Below are 18,861 nucleotides of genomic sequence, written 5' to 3'. Positions count from 1 at the left end.
ACAATGAGCTCCTTTGCGGCCTCCTCATTTCGAAGTGCCCCGTTCACGGCTAGCTGGAGAGTGTGGGCTGCACATCTGATTCGATGGCATGGACAGAGGGTTGCGGAAACATTGATTTCTAACGTGGAACTCTCCTCTGGGCTGGATTCCTCTTCATCGATGTCCACATCAGCAGCTCCCTCGACATGCCACTTGTCTTGTACTAGCCTAAGTCCGCCCAAATATTTTTAATAAAACGTCACCTTTCTCTCTCTCTCATTAGCATCGACATGTTAAAAGGCTTGGTCATGTTCGACGCACTGTCACAACCAACAGACCCGATCTGATCTTTCTGGGCACCGCGTTCCAGCAGCTCGTTCTCAAAAGCCTAGTTCACATGCAGCGGTTTTGGCCCTAGAGCGGCGCGATTTCTGCCGTCGCGGCGCTCTGGCCAGCACCAGCAATTCTACGGCACGAGCGCCGCGACGGCAGAAATCGCGCCGCTTTAAGGGCCGCCCACACTAGCGAGAAAACGCGCGTGGCACGCCGATCGCGGCAAGTAACAAAATGTCGCCGAAGCACAGTCAGCGCCACGAGCGCGTGCAGAGACACGCCCTTTATCTTCCCGCTTAACCGATTTATCGGCGCGCCGGGCGCGTTTTCTCGCTAGTGTGGGTGGCCCTTTAGGGCCAAAATCGCTGCATGTGAAACCCGCTTAAGGCTTCCCGAGTGCGATCGCCAGTATGGTGTCTTGGAAAGTGCTTATAGAAGCCAGCGTGCAGGTTCTCAGCTTTTAATTTAAAAAAAAAACAAACAAAAAAAACTGCTCTTTTCTTCCTGTAATGGAGTCCCTCGTCCTGCTCGACCACAAATCCACGATAACGTGCAGTCAGTGGAATGCGTACTGTGCGAGATCTCCAGAGAGAGCAGGTATGGCAACTTTCTTTGACAAGTCCTCAAGAACACGACTCATTGTTCTTGGGGACATGACGTTCAGTTCCGGCTTGAGAAATTTGATGGGCCTGTTGAATCTCACGCCTTTTGTGAGTGACAGTGGGAGGCCGTCGACAGCAATCATTTCGGCGAGGTACTGGTTAAACTTCTTTTGGAACGCGTCTGATGGAGCCAACTTCTTCTTCGCCTGTTGTTGTAATAGTGCCAGAGTGCTGTCCAATGTTGGTCGTTTTTTTCTCTTTGATGCTGCTGCGTACTCTTCTTTGTGGAGCAGCTGAAAAAAAAAAAAAAAAAACTAATCAGACTAATTACAATGGCTTTTGTGGCATATTTATTTCAGTCATTTACAATAATTTAAAGACAAAAAGACAAAACATTTTCTTTAGCGGCTGGACTGGTCAAAACTTTTAATGCTAAAGGCTAAATAAAAGAGTGATTGTAATAAATTAAATAAAAGAGTGACATAAAAGATGGCACCCGCCACACGCTCTTTTTTGGAAAGGTCTATAGACCTTTTCTGCGAGTGCGCCGCCATCTTGAATTGACGTCACTTCCAGTATGGGCCAAGCTATTGTTTTGCCTTTGCCACGCCAATAGAAGGCATTTAAGATAAAAGCGTAACCGTTACACTTTCTCGTTTTGCCTCCCCTTTATTTTTTTCACTATTTGCAACTTGAAACGTTGGATTATTTTTTCGTCGCCAATACCGGATACGCCTTGTAGGTGGCTGGGGACGAGAGTAAAAGGTCTATAAGGGGTATTCACTAGACGCCATATTTGAGGGCGCTGTTGAGAGCGCAGGCTCAGAACGAGCTCACATTAATAGGCTTCTAATACCCAATTCACACGGCAGCGTAAAGGTACCTTTAGCTTAGGTCCCTTAGCTGAAGGTACCTGTAGTAAATGGCGTTCTTGATCACACGATAAATAAACGGAGCACTTTAGGTTGATGTCAATTGCATTCCAGCTTAACCACGAGAGGAGCACGTGATAAATAATTATTCTTCAATATCGGTTTGACGCGCAGTTTTATTTTATTATTGGATGTGAAATATTATTTCTGCCTGCTTTTGCAGCACTCTACTTTTTTGTCTCTCCAAGTCCAAGGGCGCACCTATGAGTCTTGCTTTAAAACGTCCGAACCGTCTGGCCACACTGGCCCTAAATCATCTGCGTTTACGAGTTTGCACTGCAAGATGGGCGACCTTTTTATGTTTAGCAGCTCCATTTTCTTGCAAAGTTCTCACTGAATTAGCTAAATAGTGCCCGGCAGAAACGAACCACGACGGAGTCTCACGGTTACGCCAGTCACGCGATCGAAACGGATGGACGACGACGAAGATAAAGGGCCCTGGGCGGGAGAGTCGGACGACTCGTCAACAACCTAGAAAAAGAGCTCGCAGTGGTCCATCGCGTTCGTAGGGAGAAAGAAGAAGCTACCGACAAGATCGGACGCGATTTTCTGAGCTCCCCGAACAAAATGACCAGCACCGAGCTGCCAAATTCGGGCTCATTATTCGGCCTTCCTCGAGGGGTTTTCTCACCAGGAGGACCAGAAGAAAGGCCCACTACTTCGAGCAACGTTCCAGCCACCGATGTAAGCGGTCAGCCCGAAGCCATGGACACGAAGATTGCGAGCAACGCCGAAACCGCCCCTATCGAGGCGGGACCGGCAAGTCTTGCCACTCCGACACTGAAGAAGCCAACAATGGAGTGCCCCGCCGTTGTATGCTTCGGTGAGCCCTCCACGATTCCAAACACGGCTTTTTCAGTTGAACAAGCTGTAAGGTCCCTTCTCGCGAGTATCCCGAGGGAGAACCTTTTAAACATATTCAAGGACATACTTGGAGAAACCCATGAAATTGTGCCAACCAAAGCGAAGAAGAAGAAATCGGCTTCAAAGAAAGCTCCGATAAACCCTCTAGGTACAAAACAAACGCAAGAAGCGCCGGCCGCAGCCGGCACCACGCCCATACCAGACACAACGCCGCATGCAGTGGAGAACAAGCGCGTCAGTTCGATACCTGCGGGGACACTCGCACCACCACCGAACGCGGTCAGCGAGATGCCGCCTGCTACACGAGAGGAACCTGAGGACACGGTTGGTTGGACCCAGGTGACGTATAAGAAGAAAAGGAAACGGGTCCGAGGGGACCCGACACAGCAAACTTCCGAGGAAGTCAAGTCAACCCGGCGCTGGCAGTACGAGTATAAGATCCGTTTGACGCGTTCACAAATCTCGATCAAGCCCCTACTTCCAATACTCAAAATCCACCTCACGGGCACTCACATCTCCACGGCCTTCACAATGCATCTCATAGAAAAGGCTAACACGATTTCGGTCCGCACAGATTCGAAAGAGTTAGCCGAGACTCTTGAGAAGATCACAGAGATCGGCACTGAAGAGAAAGGCAAGATACCCATACAAGTCTTCAGGACTTATGGGAGTACACACAGCAAGGGTGTCATTTATGACATATATCTAGGGTGTGTATTTTCCGGTTTTAACCGAAAAACACCGATAAACATCCGTCGGTGACGAAAATGCAAAATCGGTTAAAACCGAAAAACACCGGTTGTTGGATATTTTCGTCGTGATTAAAACCGAAAAACACCGGTCGAAAAACACCGACCTAGCGAAACCCTTTCCCCGTAGAGGTTCGTCAAACGTGTTATCTCGTGGATCCTGCAATCTTCCAGTGTCTATACCACGGGTGGCCAAGCTGCGGCTCGCGAGCCTCATGCGGCTCCTCGCGTCTTAAAGTGTGGCTCGCGGCTCCCTCCCCTAACCCTCCCCCCCTCCCTCCCCCGTCTCCTTCCCGGTCAGAAGAGCACTTCCCAAAAAAGAGAAATGAAACACGTTTTCAATTGAAAGACAGGTTGCGGTTTGGTAGTCTTGCGCTACTGCTACCTAAATTACGTACAGTTGGACTGCATATGACTATGATAGATCGAAAGTAGTTCGAGTTTCGTTTATTGCTCCAAACAAGTTTGCCACGCACCCCCCCCCCCCCCCCCCCGCCCCCGCCCCCGCCCCCGCGGATCTTGGAAGTTTCGTGGTTTTGCTTGCGGCTCTTAGGCCGGGTCAGCCTGGCCGCCCCTGGTCTATACAATGGCTTGCACGTGGCGTCAGTCCGCCCTCCTTTCTGGGGGTCGAAAGCGTCTAGTTAACGCAGTGGAAGCTAAGCTTTCATACGCCTTTCCCCCATTGTGGAAAAATTAACGCAGTGGAGGGTACGCTCTCACGTGCCCTTTCCCCATTGTGTCTGGCCAAGTGATGTCGGTGCAAGCCATGTATTCAGAGGTTGCTGTGGTTCCTTGAGGACACTGCCAACATCCGTGTCGTGCAGGGCTACTGACCTTTGAGAACTGAGATGCGTTAATTGTTATCTGTTTAGTCTCCATGGGCTTTTGGCGAAACGGAAAAAGGTTTTGTTGGCGTGGGGGTTTTCTTCATTCATCATGGAGGAATCGTCGTTCTGGTTCCGCGTGCAAATTGTTAATCCGTGCATAAAAGTGGAGCTGCCAGAGGGATTTGTGCCTTATGAGAGCATATATGGGCTGGTCCTCTGAGACGAGCGCAAGCTGAGTGACCTAGAATCAGAGTTTCTTTGTTACCGCCAGTATGCTGTGACTAGCACCGTTGATGCAGTGTTATTTTGGAAACTTCTTTTACCTGACTGGCCACTACTGTCCCAAGCCTCGCTGGACATTTTGGGATTTCCCGTGTCCAGCGCAAATGTGGAACGTGCGTTTTCAAATTTGCGGGTTGTGAACTGCAAGGAACGTGCTGCCATGACGGATGCAAGCCTCTCGAAGTATGCTGCATCTACTATAATAACCAAGCGTAAGAAATAGATGCTTCCTCGACAATAAGTGTATAGAATATGTGAATAAAATTGGAACTCTCTGTCCGTAATCAATCGCATTTTTTTTTCCACCGATAATCACAGATTTTAGCCTTGTCGTGAGACGTTCCACCGAAATACACCGGTGTTTCGAAAATAAATAAACACCGAAAAACATCCGCCGATTTTTCCCACAAATAAACACCGGAAAGTACACACCCTACATATATCCCAAGGAAGAGGACCCGCAAGACGACGTCCTCAATTCGGAAATTGAGTCAGAAAAGCCTCACGTGGTAGCCGCTCGAAGACTAGGCAAGTCAAACACGGCGGTCCTCACGTTCGATGGAGAGAAAACGCCTCGATCTGTTCTTTACGGCAAGAGGTACATGCGGGTATTCCCGTTCAAACCGAAAGCAGTCACCTGCGGGCACTGCCACCGTCTAGGACACAAGTTCGATATATGCCCGAATACGGCAGCGTGCCCTATATGCGGAACCGACCATCCAAGACCAACGGACCCGACCCAGGGACCTGGATGTACCGACACTACACCCTACTGCCAGGGATGTAAAAAGAAGGGCCACCTCGGAACCGACCGCAAATGCCCCACATGGCAGGAAACCAACAAAAGGATGCGGAAAGACATCAAGAGTTTCAGAGAACAGCACAAGCTGCAACAGCAACAACAGGAGATAGGAAATAGACCAGTCAAGACCCCGGTACCGCCCAGTGAGAACCTGTGGGCCAATAAGGTCAAGCAGGGTCTCTCGCCACCACCGTTACCATCGCCAACGGCAGAAGCACAAGAATTGCGCAACACGTGCAACTTCCTCAAGGCAGAGCTAAACAGACTCAACACCATCGTTCAGTCTCTACAGGAGGAAAACAAGAAGTATAAAGAATACGCCAATCATCAACGGGCACTCGCAGCCCAATTCTTTATGGAAAAATGATTAAGGTACTCCAGTGGAACTGTCAGGGGCTTCGCAAACGGGCGGCGGAGCTTCGGATACGACTCCTGGACAAGCCCGATGAACGTCCCGACGTAATGCTACTTCAGGAAACTAACACGTCAAGCATCAACTTTAGCGGCTACACAGCCTACTCCAGCCCATCAATCACATCTAAGCGCCCAGGTTACTCGGCTTCTCCACCGGGAAAAGCTATTGTCTACGCAAGAAGCGACTGGTATCAACACCAGGTCGACCTTACTCCATACTGTGATGAACACCAAGAAGTGGTTGCAGTTCGGGCAACGGTTCAGCAGACGAACCACATTTTTGTGTCCATCTACTACAGACCGCTTAGAGACAAGACGCATACAAGAAACCACGGATGGATCGCTCATCTGCACGATGTATACCCCCGAGAGCAGAAGCACTACGGCGGAGACTTCAACCTCCAACACCAAACGTGGGGCTACGCACAGTCTTCGAACGGAGCGGAAGATCTAATAGGTGAGATGCAAACATTTCGTTTGCAATTGGCAAACAAGAAAGGAACCAAGACAAGACTGGGAGGAGCCGGACAGAAGGACACGACACCAGATCTATCATGGACGACAAATCAGTACATACAGCATCAAAAATGGAAGTGTCTCCCAGACCCATGGGGCAGCGATCACTTCCCCATTATCTTCGAGTTCTCGCCCACAAAGAAGGTAAAGAACATGACGAAGAAACGAGTGGCCAAGACCGTTCACTGGGACAGGTTCAGGGACGTCCTTAGGGAAGACAAATCAGAAGAGTCCAGCTTCGAGAGCCTCCTCAACAGCGCCCTGCAGGCAGCCACAATCAAGACGAACGTTGAAGAAGACGCTCCTAACCCTGATATTTTCCTTCTCAACCTCTGGGCCAAGCGACTGCAAGCGGTGCAGAAGTACCGAAAGGGGTACAAAACCCCACTAGGCAGGCAAGCTATTACTAGAGCGACGGTAGAAGCAAAGGTGTACGCCCCAAAACTAGACTCACGCCGCTGGCTAGATTACAGCGCTTCACTTTCCGACAAGACCTCGATCACGAAGCTCTGGGCTACGAGTCGAGCCTTGCTCGGAAAAAAGAAGACTAAAGGAGCGACGCAGACACTAGCTCTCAAACTGAACAAGTCTGAGGAACAGTTGGCCAGAATGTCGGGAGATCTCTTCTTTTCTCAACCTGACCTAACCGGCTGCGCCCCCCCTTACTATCAAGAAATTCTGGCTCCCGATCACGAGATGGACCGTCTCTTTACGCGCGGAGAACTCGAGTGTGCCTTGAATCAAGGGAAGTTGCACACGGCACCGGGATCAGACAAAATCACTATGGCTATGCTACGAAACCTCCCAGACAACACGAAAGAACAACTCCTAGACATGATCAACCAGATCTGGGAAACTGGCAAACTTCCCCAGCAGTGGAAGCACTCCCTCGTCATTCCAATTCCCAAGCCGGGAAAAGACAAAGGTGCACTCTCCAGCTACAGGCCAATCTCTCTAACGTCATGCACATGCAAGTTGATGGAACGAATGGTACTTGCAAGAATCGTATGGCATCTGGAATCTACGGACGCCTTCCACCCCGCCCAGACAGGGTTTCGACCGAGTCTCGGAACGCAAGAAAGCCTCGCCCTCATATCGGCTGACGTAATACGAAACATCAACCCCAACCGCGCAACCATCAGAACAATTGTGGCGATTGATGTCAAGAAAGCTTTTGACTCGGTCCCACACGCATCAGTCATCAACGAAGCCCGAAGACTCGGCATAGTCGGAAGGCCGCTGAACTTTGTCCAGAACTTCCTTGAAGGGAGAACGTTCTCGGTACGCTGCGGCTCGCACGACAGCGAACCGAGAGTGAACCGAGTCGGAGTCCCACAAGGCTCCGTGCTGTCACCAACGCTCTTTAATATCGCGATGGCAGCCCTGCCTCACGAACTTGCAAAGATCCCCAACTTGGGCTTCACCGTGTACGCGGATGACGTCTCGATATGGACCAAGAACGACGACATTGCAAGACAGCAAGACACTCTACAAGCGGGCCTAGATACAATCGAAGCCCACCTATGCAGGGTGAAAATGCAAGCCGCTCCGGAGAAAACCAACTACACCGTAATCGCACCGAAAAGACACCGTTTCGCCAAGATTGCAGAACAACTAAACCTCGTTCTTGCAGGCAAGCGAATCGAGCCATCCACGTCTGTCAAGATATTAGGGATCACTATTGAGGAGACCGGTAAGGCAGACATCTGGCTCCAGGACACACTTAAACATTGCAACTCTGCCCCTAATGCCATTCGGCGCATCTGTAGCGCAAGGGGTGGAGCGTCAGAAGAAATTGCCAGAAGAATGGTCAAAGCTTTAGTAGTTTCGCGTGTCTGCTACGGGGCTCGACACTACTGGCTGACCAAGGCGCAATGGCAGAAGCTCGAAGCTCTGAACAACCAAGCAAAAAGAATAATCACGGGCCTGCACAAATTCTGCCCCCTGGGCAAGCTGAACGAACACGCTCAGATTAACTCCCTACACGAAACCGTTGTTGCCCGCACGGTCGCACACGGGGAGAGACTTAAGCACACACGACAAGGGAGAAGGATCCTGGAACTCCTATTGAGATGTACCGGAGACCTACCCAAGCTACCACAGGAACTCCCGCCATGGGAAGATCACGCAGAAATCACAGACAACAAGCCAAGCACGCGGAAGGGCGACAAGAAGCAACAAGACCGCCTCGCTAGGGCACACATCAAGATGACGGAGGCGTGGGAAGAAGGAACGAACGGGATCGTGGCTGCATACACGAACACTGCTTCGATAGATGGCCCAGTCACTCTAAAGACCGAGGCTGTTATCTTTCCAACACTAGGCACAAGCGCAGCCAAGAACCTTCCAGCCCGCACCTCGGTGAAAGGGGGAGAACTTGCAGCAGTCCGCCTTGCCCTCGAGACGGCCCTTGCATTACCTGAACCACCACCAGAGCATCTCCGGATATTTAAGGACTCTCAGGAAGTGGTAAAAGAATGCAGAAAATCAAGAAGCCCTAGCGCAGACGTGCGTAATATCAAGAAACTCGCCTCACTGCTACTAGCAAGAGGCACGACTACGAGAATAGCCTGGGTTCCACCACACGCAGGAATACCCGGCAACGAAGAGGTGCATCGACTCGCCCGCGCGTCCCTTCTCGCTCCCCGGGACCGAGACGATACACCTTCACTGCAAGACCACGACCACGGCTACGCTCCCGTCCGCGATCGGGCACCGGCTAGTCGAGCACGAGAGGAAGACTGCAACGATGGAGGGTACGATCCAGGAGAGGAACGTGCCCAAATCAAGCAAGAATACCAATGAACACTCTGGGAGAAACTTCCCCCAACACCAAACCCTCCTCTGCCAACAGGGTTTGGAAGAAGGGCCAAGGTCCTCCTGACCAGGATCAGAACAGACACAACATTAACACCAGCGCGCATAGCATCTTGGAGCCGCGGGAAGAGATCCGACACCTGCACCGAGTGCAATATGGGTGCCAAGGCGGACACTTTTCACTTGTTGTGGGAATGCCCCAAATACAAGATCACCAGGTCGAAGCACCGACCGAGTAACGTCGCCTCTCTGGAAGGTTGGACGCACCCGCCAGGCGAAGAGGACAACAAGAGAAGCATCCTCCGAAGTCTCATAGATTTCATCTACGAGGCGAACCTGGATATCTTTATTTAGCCTAGTTTAATTATTTCTTTTTTTTTTTGCCAGCGTCCAGACCTCGCAGCCGCCGACGCACTCCCCCATCCCTTACCCTTATTTTATGGCCAATAAACGCTTTCTGAACTGAACTGATCGCGTTCGTAGCAGACATTGTCTTTGCACGTGCCGCCGCTGCTACCTAGAGTATGCGCTCGTCATTATTGTATTATTCCATCACATAGGTGTTGACAATCATTTAATAATTTGATACTTATATACATTCAATTTGTTATAATGCATTAAATAAGATGCATTTATATATTTGTGTTATTGTTTTGAGTTCGTGGGTCCGAGGCTACTCCCTGTAGCTGTAGCTCGGCGAGCTCCGTTTAACACAGGACCTCCCTTAGCGAAAGGGACCTTTATGCGCCGTGGGATCACGGTCTCCTGCTTCCTTCACGACAGGTACCTGGGCTAAAGGTACCTTTGCGCTGCCGTGTGATTTGGGTATAAGACCGGCAATCTTGATGGCGCGGAATGCACACTGCAAAAGAACTGTGGAAGCTCGGCATCAGCACGCGCTCAGCATTCGTGCACACAGCTATGGCCGCCAGCGAATGCTCCCTATAGACCTCTCGCAAAATTACCCAATCACTAAGGAGCATGCTGGGAACGTAGGTACACGCGCTGCACGTGCTGGCTTTATCTGTGTAGAAGATTTGAACTAAAAAACTGAAATAAAACTTTGACGAAGGCACGTGCAAAACGGATTTTGTTTTAGATTTTTTTTTTTACTTTAAACAAATTGCCACTGTAGACGCCAGAACGCGCAGCGTGTGTACCTACGAACCCAACATGCTCCTTGATGCTTGGAAAAATAGCAAAGGGTATATGGGTGCGAGCATATGAAGCGCTAGACAGAGTCGTGTGGCCGTGCCAGTAGCTTCGAAAGTGGTGATGATCCTCGCGGAGCGTTACTAATTTTACGCTTCAGATTATTTTTTTATTGCTTCTGGCAGTTTTAAAATTATGAAACATACTTGACGCGGTGATTGACTGCATGAAATTTTTTTCTTTATGTGACGAGTGTAGATAAAACCAAACATCTGTTCCGGTAGTTCTTACCGTATACCATGCATTAAACGAAGTGTTAGAATAAAACTCCGTCTTCAAGTTCAGACATTTGCATAGGTTGAGTTCAGGACGACTGCAAAGATAGCAATGACAGAGTCACCGTGACAAGTATTCGCCGTACAGGACGTCACAATTCAATGCAAGAAGCAGCTTTGTCAAATAGTAATGAGTTCATGTTGTCTCTGAGGCCCTGTCGTTATTGTGAGGTTGGTTGCTGTGCACGCGGCCGACGCAAATATGTGAACCAGCTCCTAAGATATTAGCGGCGAGATGTTTTGGTGGCGCCCTCCTATGGTGCCCCCTTGTGACGTCATTACCTTGCAAACAAGTTCGATGGTGTTTGTTATTAGCATGGTGGAAGCTTGAAATCATTGCGCTCTCATAGGCCCGTCAAACCCCAACACCGTCAGTATTAAAGTTCTTTCATTCCTCTTATTTCCGTCGATGATAAATCCCCTTTCCGACGTCATAGTCAGCGTTCGGCCAATCGTGGAAGGCCGACCACAGCGACGCTTTCGGTCGCGCACGGGGCTGCGCGAAATCTAGAAACACGTGTTCCTTGAAGCCCCTTTATGTTTCAAAAGTAGCGCAAGGTGCGTCGATGCACGAGGCACGTGCAACGTGCAGCCCTTTGGAAGATCACTCAACAAGATTTCAGACGCCATGACATACCGAGAAGTGGCACGCGGCACGAGGCTCCAGCATTTCTACAACAATGAATGGCGCCACTTTTCCCAGGATAGAGGGGCTTTAGTATCCTTTCCTCAAGGACATACCTCCGTTGCGTGAACCCTCGTGCAGCGGGAGAAACTACCAAAGCTTTAAGCCCTGTGACTTAGCTTTCGCTACGGTGGTTACGAGCTGCATCCATGCCCATGTTACGCTGCGGTCAAATGCGTATATAACCACGTTCCATACCACACATACTCTTTGTGACATGTATAAAAACGAACTAAAGGCTCGGCATGCTGCGGCTCACCGTCTACGCAGACAAGCACCACACGAGCACGGGAGCACGTGCTTGTGAGCACGTGAGCTCACGAGCAGAAGCACGTGCACCCGACGGCGGACGGACATGGCTAGCCCCTAAGGAGCTTCGCCTCTAAAATATAGACGCTTTACACTCGCGCCAAATTACAGCCGCCATTGCTGACCTTCTCTTGTCTTACCGAGATGCCGAGCAACTAAATGGTACTTGACGATCCTCTACAAAGGCCGACGCTTTAGAAAAGGACACAGTTGAGTCTAATATGGCAATAACCTGGCCTGCTATGGTAATGATGAAGTGAAATGAACGAAATGAGAGGAAATAAAAACTGAAGGTCAGTTATGGCGGCGTCCATGCACAGCTGCTGCAAAGCGTCTATAGGCAAGAAACAAGAAAGATTGACGATTGCGCTTAGAGCGTGAGCAAAACGATGTTTTCACCCATAGTGGAAGTAACGCCAATCAAGATAGCGGCGGCATTGCGAAGAAAGTCTTACCTGCCTGGCCTTGTTCCAAAATTTACTCGATCTTACTCCAGGGTTTGGGTTTTGTAGCTTGGAGTTCCAAAGCGTACCCGGGTCCAGCGCTTTTCAATCTCTGTTCTCACGTGACACGACCTGCCGAAGTAATTCGGATCCATTTGGGTAAGATTTGGAGCACAGCCATGACTTCTGGGACGGGTATCATACGGGTACAAGCGCCGAGAAAATAAAGAGCATACACGCCACGCCGACCAAAATGAAGGCCGTTGAAGTGATCATGATTATTACTGGCGTAAAAATGTAGACAAGATAGAGGTGGGTTAGAATTGATAAAAACAAAAAACAGGTACTTACGTTTAGATGTCTCTTGAAATTTCCCAGCTGCTTGTTCGAACACGACTGTTTGTTCTGGCAGTGACGACAACGAAGCACGGTCTTTTTTCGGTCTTGCGAACTTCCTACATATTCAAAACGGTACTTTAAATTGACTTGAATCGCGAAACCAGGAACCTTAACAAGGCCTGCATCCTGCGCATCTCCCATTTTGATAACTTGAGTCCAGGCCAGGTTCTATATATCATCCGGCTCAAAACGACCTTCTTCAATGGACCTTTCGGCGAATATGTGCCTAGACCTAGACACCTAGACACGCGACTGGATTCCAGACTAAGTGACAAGAAAACAACGCGCCCGCAAGATTTCTGCCACCCGTTCCACACCCAAAACGTCAGCCACATCCTGTTCACCCATTTAGGCGCTGTGACCTAGATACGGCTCCCCCAATCTCGCCTTTGTCCCCATCGTCTGTAATCTTCTGACCCGAAGTCGACACAAAGAAACCATATCTTCTCTCTCTGCTCGGCCAGAAGGAAGAGAGAGAGGGTACTAGAACCATTTACTCTCGAACCGATGTTTCTACAAAAGGTTCATTGACTGGGTTCCAACGGAACAGGGCACGCGAAAGTCCCTCCCACTTCCACGAAATCTGCTTCGCGACGAGTCGCTGTCACGAATTCCAGTGTATTTTTCGTGATTTTTTTTGTTCTTTTTTTTTTTCGCGTTGTATTGTTGATTGGACCCCGCTTATCCACTGGGATGCCCGGAAGGTCGCGGAGAGGGCATTGTTGTACCCGCCGCGTGTTCGGATTAATTTTTATTTTTTAAGCTAATTTTTTTTTTTTGGAGTGGATGCTTGTTTTTTTTTTTTTTCTTCGAGCACGCACGCGAGGTGATGTTTGGGCTATGTCGGTTTAGTATTACAGTGACCCTCAGAGTCGGACTTACCGACTTTAGCTGACTCATTCTGTTTTGACGGCCATGGTGCGTGTACTGTGAAGGTTTGAGGGCGAGGTGTCATCGTTGACCCTGGCCGTTTTGGTCGGTAAGAATTTCGAGTGGCGAGAAAGTCACGGTCAAGGGGCTTTGCGTACCAGTTAATTCCGGCATACGAGGTTAGACTGAAGGGTGTTTAGGCAGAGAAAGGTTATAAAAGAGTTCTTCGAACAAAGGGATGCCGGATATATGCTTGAGTAATATCACTAGTGCTATATCTGATATTGGGAAATAAGGGGATAATAGTCGAGATTCATCAGTCTCAACGGACAAATCACAAATGAAATCATCTTGTTGTGAGTCTGTCTTATTATCACTTAATGTTTTACTCAAATCTAAATAAAGACGCCTAAAGAATTTATGTATTTCGAAAATATGTATTAAAGCTTATGTACGTTTTTCCTGGATGTTGATTATTTAGTTAATTACACAACTTCTATAGCACTTAAACAGTTATTCCTATCTGAAAAAAAACGACCTATAAAACTGGGATGTGCTAGTATTAGAAAAATTTTCTGCATAAAAACCCGAGGCCAGATTCACCAAAAACCTCTTACCTACGACAACTTAGCTACGAAGTTTGTAAAGTTACGATCATCGTAAGATGAGGCGAGAAAGGTATTCACAAACGCGTTCTTAAGTGAGAGGAGGAAAGTTATTACCTCTTACGGAGAAACGACGACTTCCGGTGCTGTTGCTATGGCGACGGCGTCTTCGGCAACACGAACAACCAATCGGAGAGCTCGGCATAGTTCGGAGCACGTGGACTTTTAGTAACAAAAACGGGCTAACTACTCGTTGATAGTCAGCTCTGTGTATGTCCTGTCCTGTCTGTGTGCAAATGTTTAGTGTTCAAGCTGTTTCTCATAAACACAGGCGGCCTTTCCACCACCGCTTGTCTGAGTTTCTTGTCCGTGCAGTGATATACCGACGCTAACACGATTTAAACGTTTTGTTGACAGCTACGAACTCGATCGCTACGAAGCCAACACAACTGTCATCGTTGGTAAAAGCCCCGTTCCCGGCATTTTGGAAAGCGACGTAGATAGAAACAAACCGCCGCGGCTTTTTTCGTGGCCTCGGAAATACAGGAGCGACCCGACGTTAAAAAATATACGTTTGAACTACGAGGGTGTCAGCAAGAGCCACGCAAATGCCTGTTCACACTCGGAGCGGACGCGCGCGTTTGATCGAAGTGCTGGATTCGCTCTATTATACCGCTTTTCGATAAGCGCTTCGGGACCGATCTTTTACGATTGCAACTCTATACTGACGTAACACTTGGCAAAGAAAGGTTAAACCGGCATCGCGTAGCTCCCACGAACCGTTATAGCTCGACAGTGACGTAGCGTCGGGTCAGAATAATTATGGCATGCTAATAACAAAGTGTGCATACCGTGTTGCGAAGGTAATCCATATGGCGTTTATTTGAGCTCTATATCACACATAACAAGATATAGAATCAATGAGAGTCCCTTTTCGGCGACGAATGCCGGAGAAAAGCTCACCGGAGAAAAGCTCACCGGAGAAAAGCTCACCGGAGATAAGCTCACCGCAAAACCGGCGGATGCGGAGAAAAGCTCACCGGCCATTGAGCGTATGCGCAGAAAGGCTCACCGATATTTTTTCTTCTTTTTATGTGGAGGCTGTTGGATCGTGCGTAACATATATCAATTTATTATCATTAAAATTCGTCAGCTTTGTAAAAAATAAAATGTCCTCTTTTGTAATATTTGTTAAGCTTAATGGGTATATTGCTCCCAAATTAATAATCGCGGGTCAGTGTTTTTTGTGGCTTACTCTCTAGGCAACGAAAGCCTAACTAAAATGTTTGTGAACTTGAAGAACAGGAAAAAGTTTAAAAAAAGGTAATGATTACTGCCCAAAACCTAAAAATCAAAGGTGTAAATGCCGAAAATTCAAAAGTGCACGCGCAACACCGCGGTGCCTGAAATTCTCTTTGCAGCTTTTGTTAACATTTGAAAACAGGATAAAACAGTCAATAGGATATCGAGGCTTCTTTCTTCCACGGACATGCACGTTTTCTAGCCGTTCGTGCTGGTGTTTCCACAAGTTTCCTTTGTGTGATAGTGCCCTTCTACGGTGAGCCACTCATGACCTTCAGAGCGGCACACTGTCACCGTTGTTACCCGCGACCTATATACGAAGTAGTCTTCTGTAAGGTAGCGAAGTGGGTGAGTTGGTAAACGTTATGCATGATGAAAACTGCTCAAACGACGACGACGGAGTAAAGACAACAAACAAGACAGGACGAACCTGTTCTCGCAACTAAAGTTTTGTTAGTGAAATTAACATAAAGAATACAGCGTAGCCGACACTGATTACATTAACAAACATCTAGTTATCTATTAGGCACTACACAATATTTGGACCTCAAGCGATTCACACAACGCTATTCATATTAGCTCGCAAAAAACAAACCTCTTTATCTGACAGAGCTACCGACGGCGCACCCTCAGCTGTCAATAAATTGTTGCCTTTTTTACCGGTGTATGATGTTCTGATTTTATACTTCCGGCATCATTAATTTACAGAATGGGTGATTACTAATTTCTGAGGAATTAGTAAATATGCCCAATGAACCTCAAGAATATTACAAAAACGAGGAGATATTTTTAATGAAGTGACGAATGCGAATTGTGTTAAATTTACACGTATTACGCAGAATCAAGCTAAGCTAAAAAAATATTGGTGAGCTTTTCTCCGCATCTGCCGGTTTTGCGGTGAGCCTTTCTCCGGTGAGCTTATCTCCGGTGAGCTTTTCTCCGGTGAGCTTTTCTCCGCCGCCCTTCGGCGACAGCGTTCGTCACCGCTGCCTCGGAAAACAAGGACATGACAAGGGGAACAGATTCACCTCTGAAATTCAGTTCAGCGATCAAACTATTCATACGGGAAGGGCCCACAAGGGTTGCGCGGGCATATTCCATCCAGCAAGCCAGCCGGTCCTGGGCAGACGGTCTTGGCCAAGGACCGTCGGAGCAATGGCGCGCCGGAACAGGTCGGAGTGCCCGCTAGGCCTATATTTTGCCGAGCTCGCTTGGTCGGTGGGATCATTGCCTTTGCTGCTTTTCCCGGATGTCTGTGGATCCAGCGTTCATGTTCGTCGTGGCCGGTTTCAAGCACTTCTTCCTTTCTTCTTGCTGCTTGAAGTCGGGACGCGCGAGAAGAGCACGCAGAAAAATGAATGTCCGTTGGTCATCGCGACCAAGTAACTGAGCGACGCTGTAGGCTATGTCGATTTGATCATAAAAAGTGCGTAAGACAGCTGCGGAGCTGTCGTAGGATTCTGTCGTAACCTGCGCAAAAGTTACGACAATTTCGTTTCGAGAATACGGATTTTCTCTCAAATTTGTCGTACGCACCTTTTTCGTCGTAAGCTCGCTTTGAGAATCCGGCCTCTGAATATTAACAAGTAATGCTAGGCGTGTTTATTAAAGCGTTCATACAACAAATATCCGCCCACCAAAACGTTTGTGCACAGAAAATCCTGTCAGTTATTAGACCGCACCCACATGCCCTGCACCGAAACGTAACTACACCAAAATGTCCTAAACTCCTACAACGCTCCTGTACAAACCTGGATTATTTCACCCATGGTCTTTCGGGAATGGCAATGTGCCGGTACATGTCTTTAAATTATAATCAGTTATGAACGAAGCCTTGGAGTTCGAATTGTTGTATGTGTTCGCGTTACCAACCCCAGTCCAGAGCGGTAGGTTCGTGTCTGAGTGACAAGTGTATGTATTTAATAAAATGACGCCGTCGTTTATTGAGCTTACTTACGACGAACGGATCTTTAGTATTTACTTGTGGTGACCCGTGGGCACCAGAAACTCTTTAAGCTTCGACAAAAAATGTTATTGTAGAAGATATCACTATAAAACGCATGCCGATATCTTCGATTCGTTTGCCACATGATGCCCACTAACGTAATGGTTTTCGTTCTATTCTTAAAAGCGCCCGCAGCCTTTTTTTCTTTTTTTTTTTGGCGCAGTCTTGTTTTTTGAGTTCTAACAACTCCACGTATTTCAAGGGCGTTTACTACAGACGCCGCCACAGTAACAAAGGCTTTACGTCTGTTTTTATTTTGATCGCATCATTATGAACGCAAACCTGATGGCTTATGCTCACTTTCTTCACGTACGCTACACTCTTAGAAAAAAGGGTCAGTATAGTCCTCCCTAAAGGGAGGAACGCTCTTGACACATATGTTCCTTCAGAAAGGGAGAAACTTTCGTCCCTTAAGCAGGGGAGGAAAAGTTCCTCCGTCGACTGCATCTCATTATGGCGGCCACGAATCGAGCAAATCGAGCTCGGTAAGGCTTAACGAGAACACTAAGTCTATTGCACGAAGCGAGAGGAGCAGGAAATAAAAACGTAACACGAGCTTTCCGCGAACTGTATATATTTCCGAAGTTTCTTTACCCCTGCAGGTAAAGAAACTTGCGTTTCGAAAGCATGCAGTCACTCAGTCTTCTCATCGTCAGCACTGCGATGTTCAACGGAGACAACCGGCACTCAGTTCGCGCACTTTATGTCCTACCTTTGCTATTCCTCGAGCCACAATTCCTTCGTCAACCGTAGCGTCAACCGCACATCACGGAGGAGTGAAAATCATTCGCCCGCAAAACCAAAAGCCGCTCTCAAAAAAAAGCAAATCCGAAGCAACCTCTTGGCTTATCTCAGCACGGTAACACGAAATTATGGCGTAGCCGCGCAGCGTAAAAGGATGTTAAATCGCTTGCCACCAGATGGCAGGGTCAAGCAGAGTAATCGCACGTAGCTAGGCTAGGTGGCGCTAGGTACCGCCCAATTCATGTTTTACAAAAAAATATTTTTATTTCTTACGCCACAATTGCGTTTCCTTTTCTTCGGAATTTTTAACACATGTAGACACGTTGCGCACACTACAAACATCAGGTCAACATATAGTGAACGCATACACAGGCATCGCACATACAAACATCAATACAACAGCACACTACCCCGATCACTACTACCGAGCCCTGCGTTTCCGTCTTTTATAGTGGTCGTTTTGAACGTACGGAATTTTTCGGTGACTCCCTAAGCAAAAAAAAATATTCCGAACATGTTCATTTTTTTTCCAGCAATGTCATACATCTGAGGCTATTTTTAATGGCTCAGGGGATGAATCTCTTATTAAAAAGAAGACGCTCGATCATGACATAATTATTTGAAAGCCAATAAATCGAGCCGCTCCAATGTGGTTCCAAGCCATGAGTTTGTTTTCCCGCATGGCCCTTCGTAGCCAGTATTTATATTGTAGTGTTCGTTTTTCTATTTGTGCTGTTCGCGCAAAGCTGCAATTGCCGTCTTGAATTAATCTCTGTAGAGCGGATATCCACTCAGCTGGAAGTGATGCTTCACGGGCACAGAAATCGCTTTTCGATCAACTTGAATGCAGTCAAAGCCGCGACTTCCGACAACTGTTAAGTGTACGGAGCTGCGC

Source organism: Ixodes scapularis, unplaced genomic scaffold (genome assembly GCF_016920785.2).
Source record: "Ixodes scapularis isolate PalLabHiFi unplaced genomic scaffold, ASM1692078v2 PGA_scaffold2__306_contigs__length_199485367, whole genome shotgun sequence".
Classification (NCBI taxonomy): domain Eukaryota; kingdom Metazoa; phylum Arthropoda; class Arachnida; order Ixodida; family Ixodidae; genus Ixodes; species Ixodes scapularis.
Note: the sequence above shows the minus strand (reverse complement) of the source record.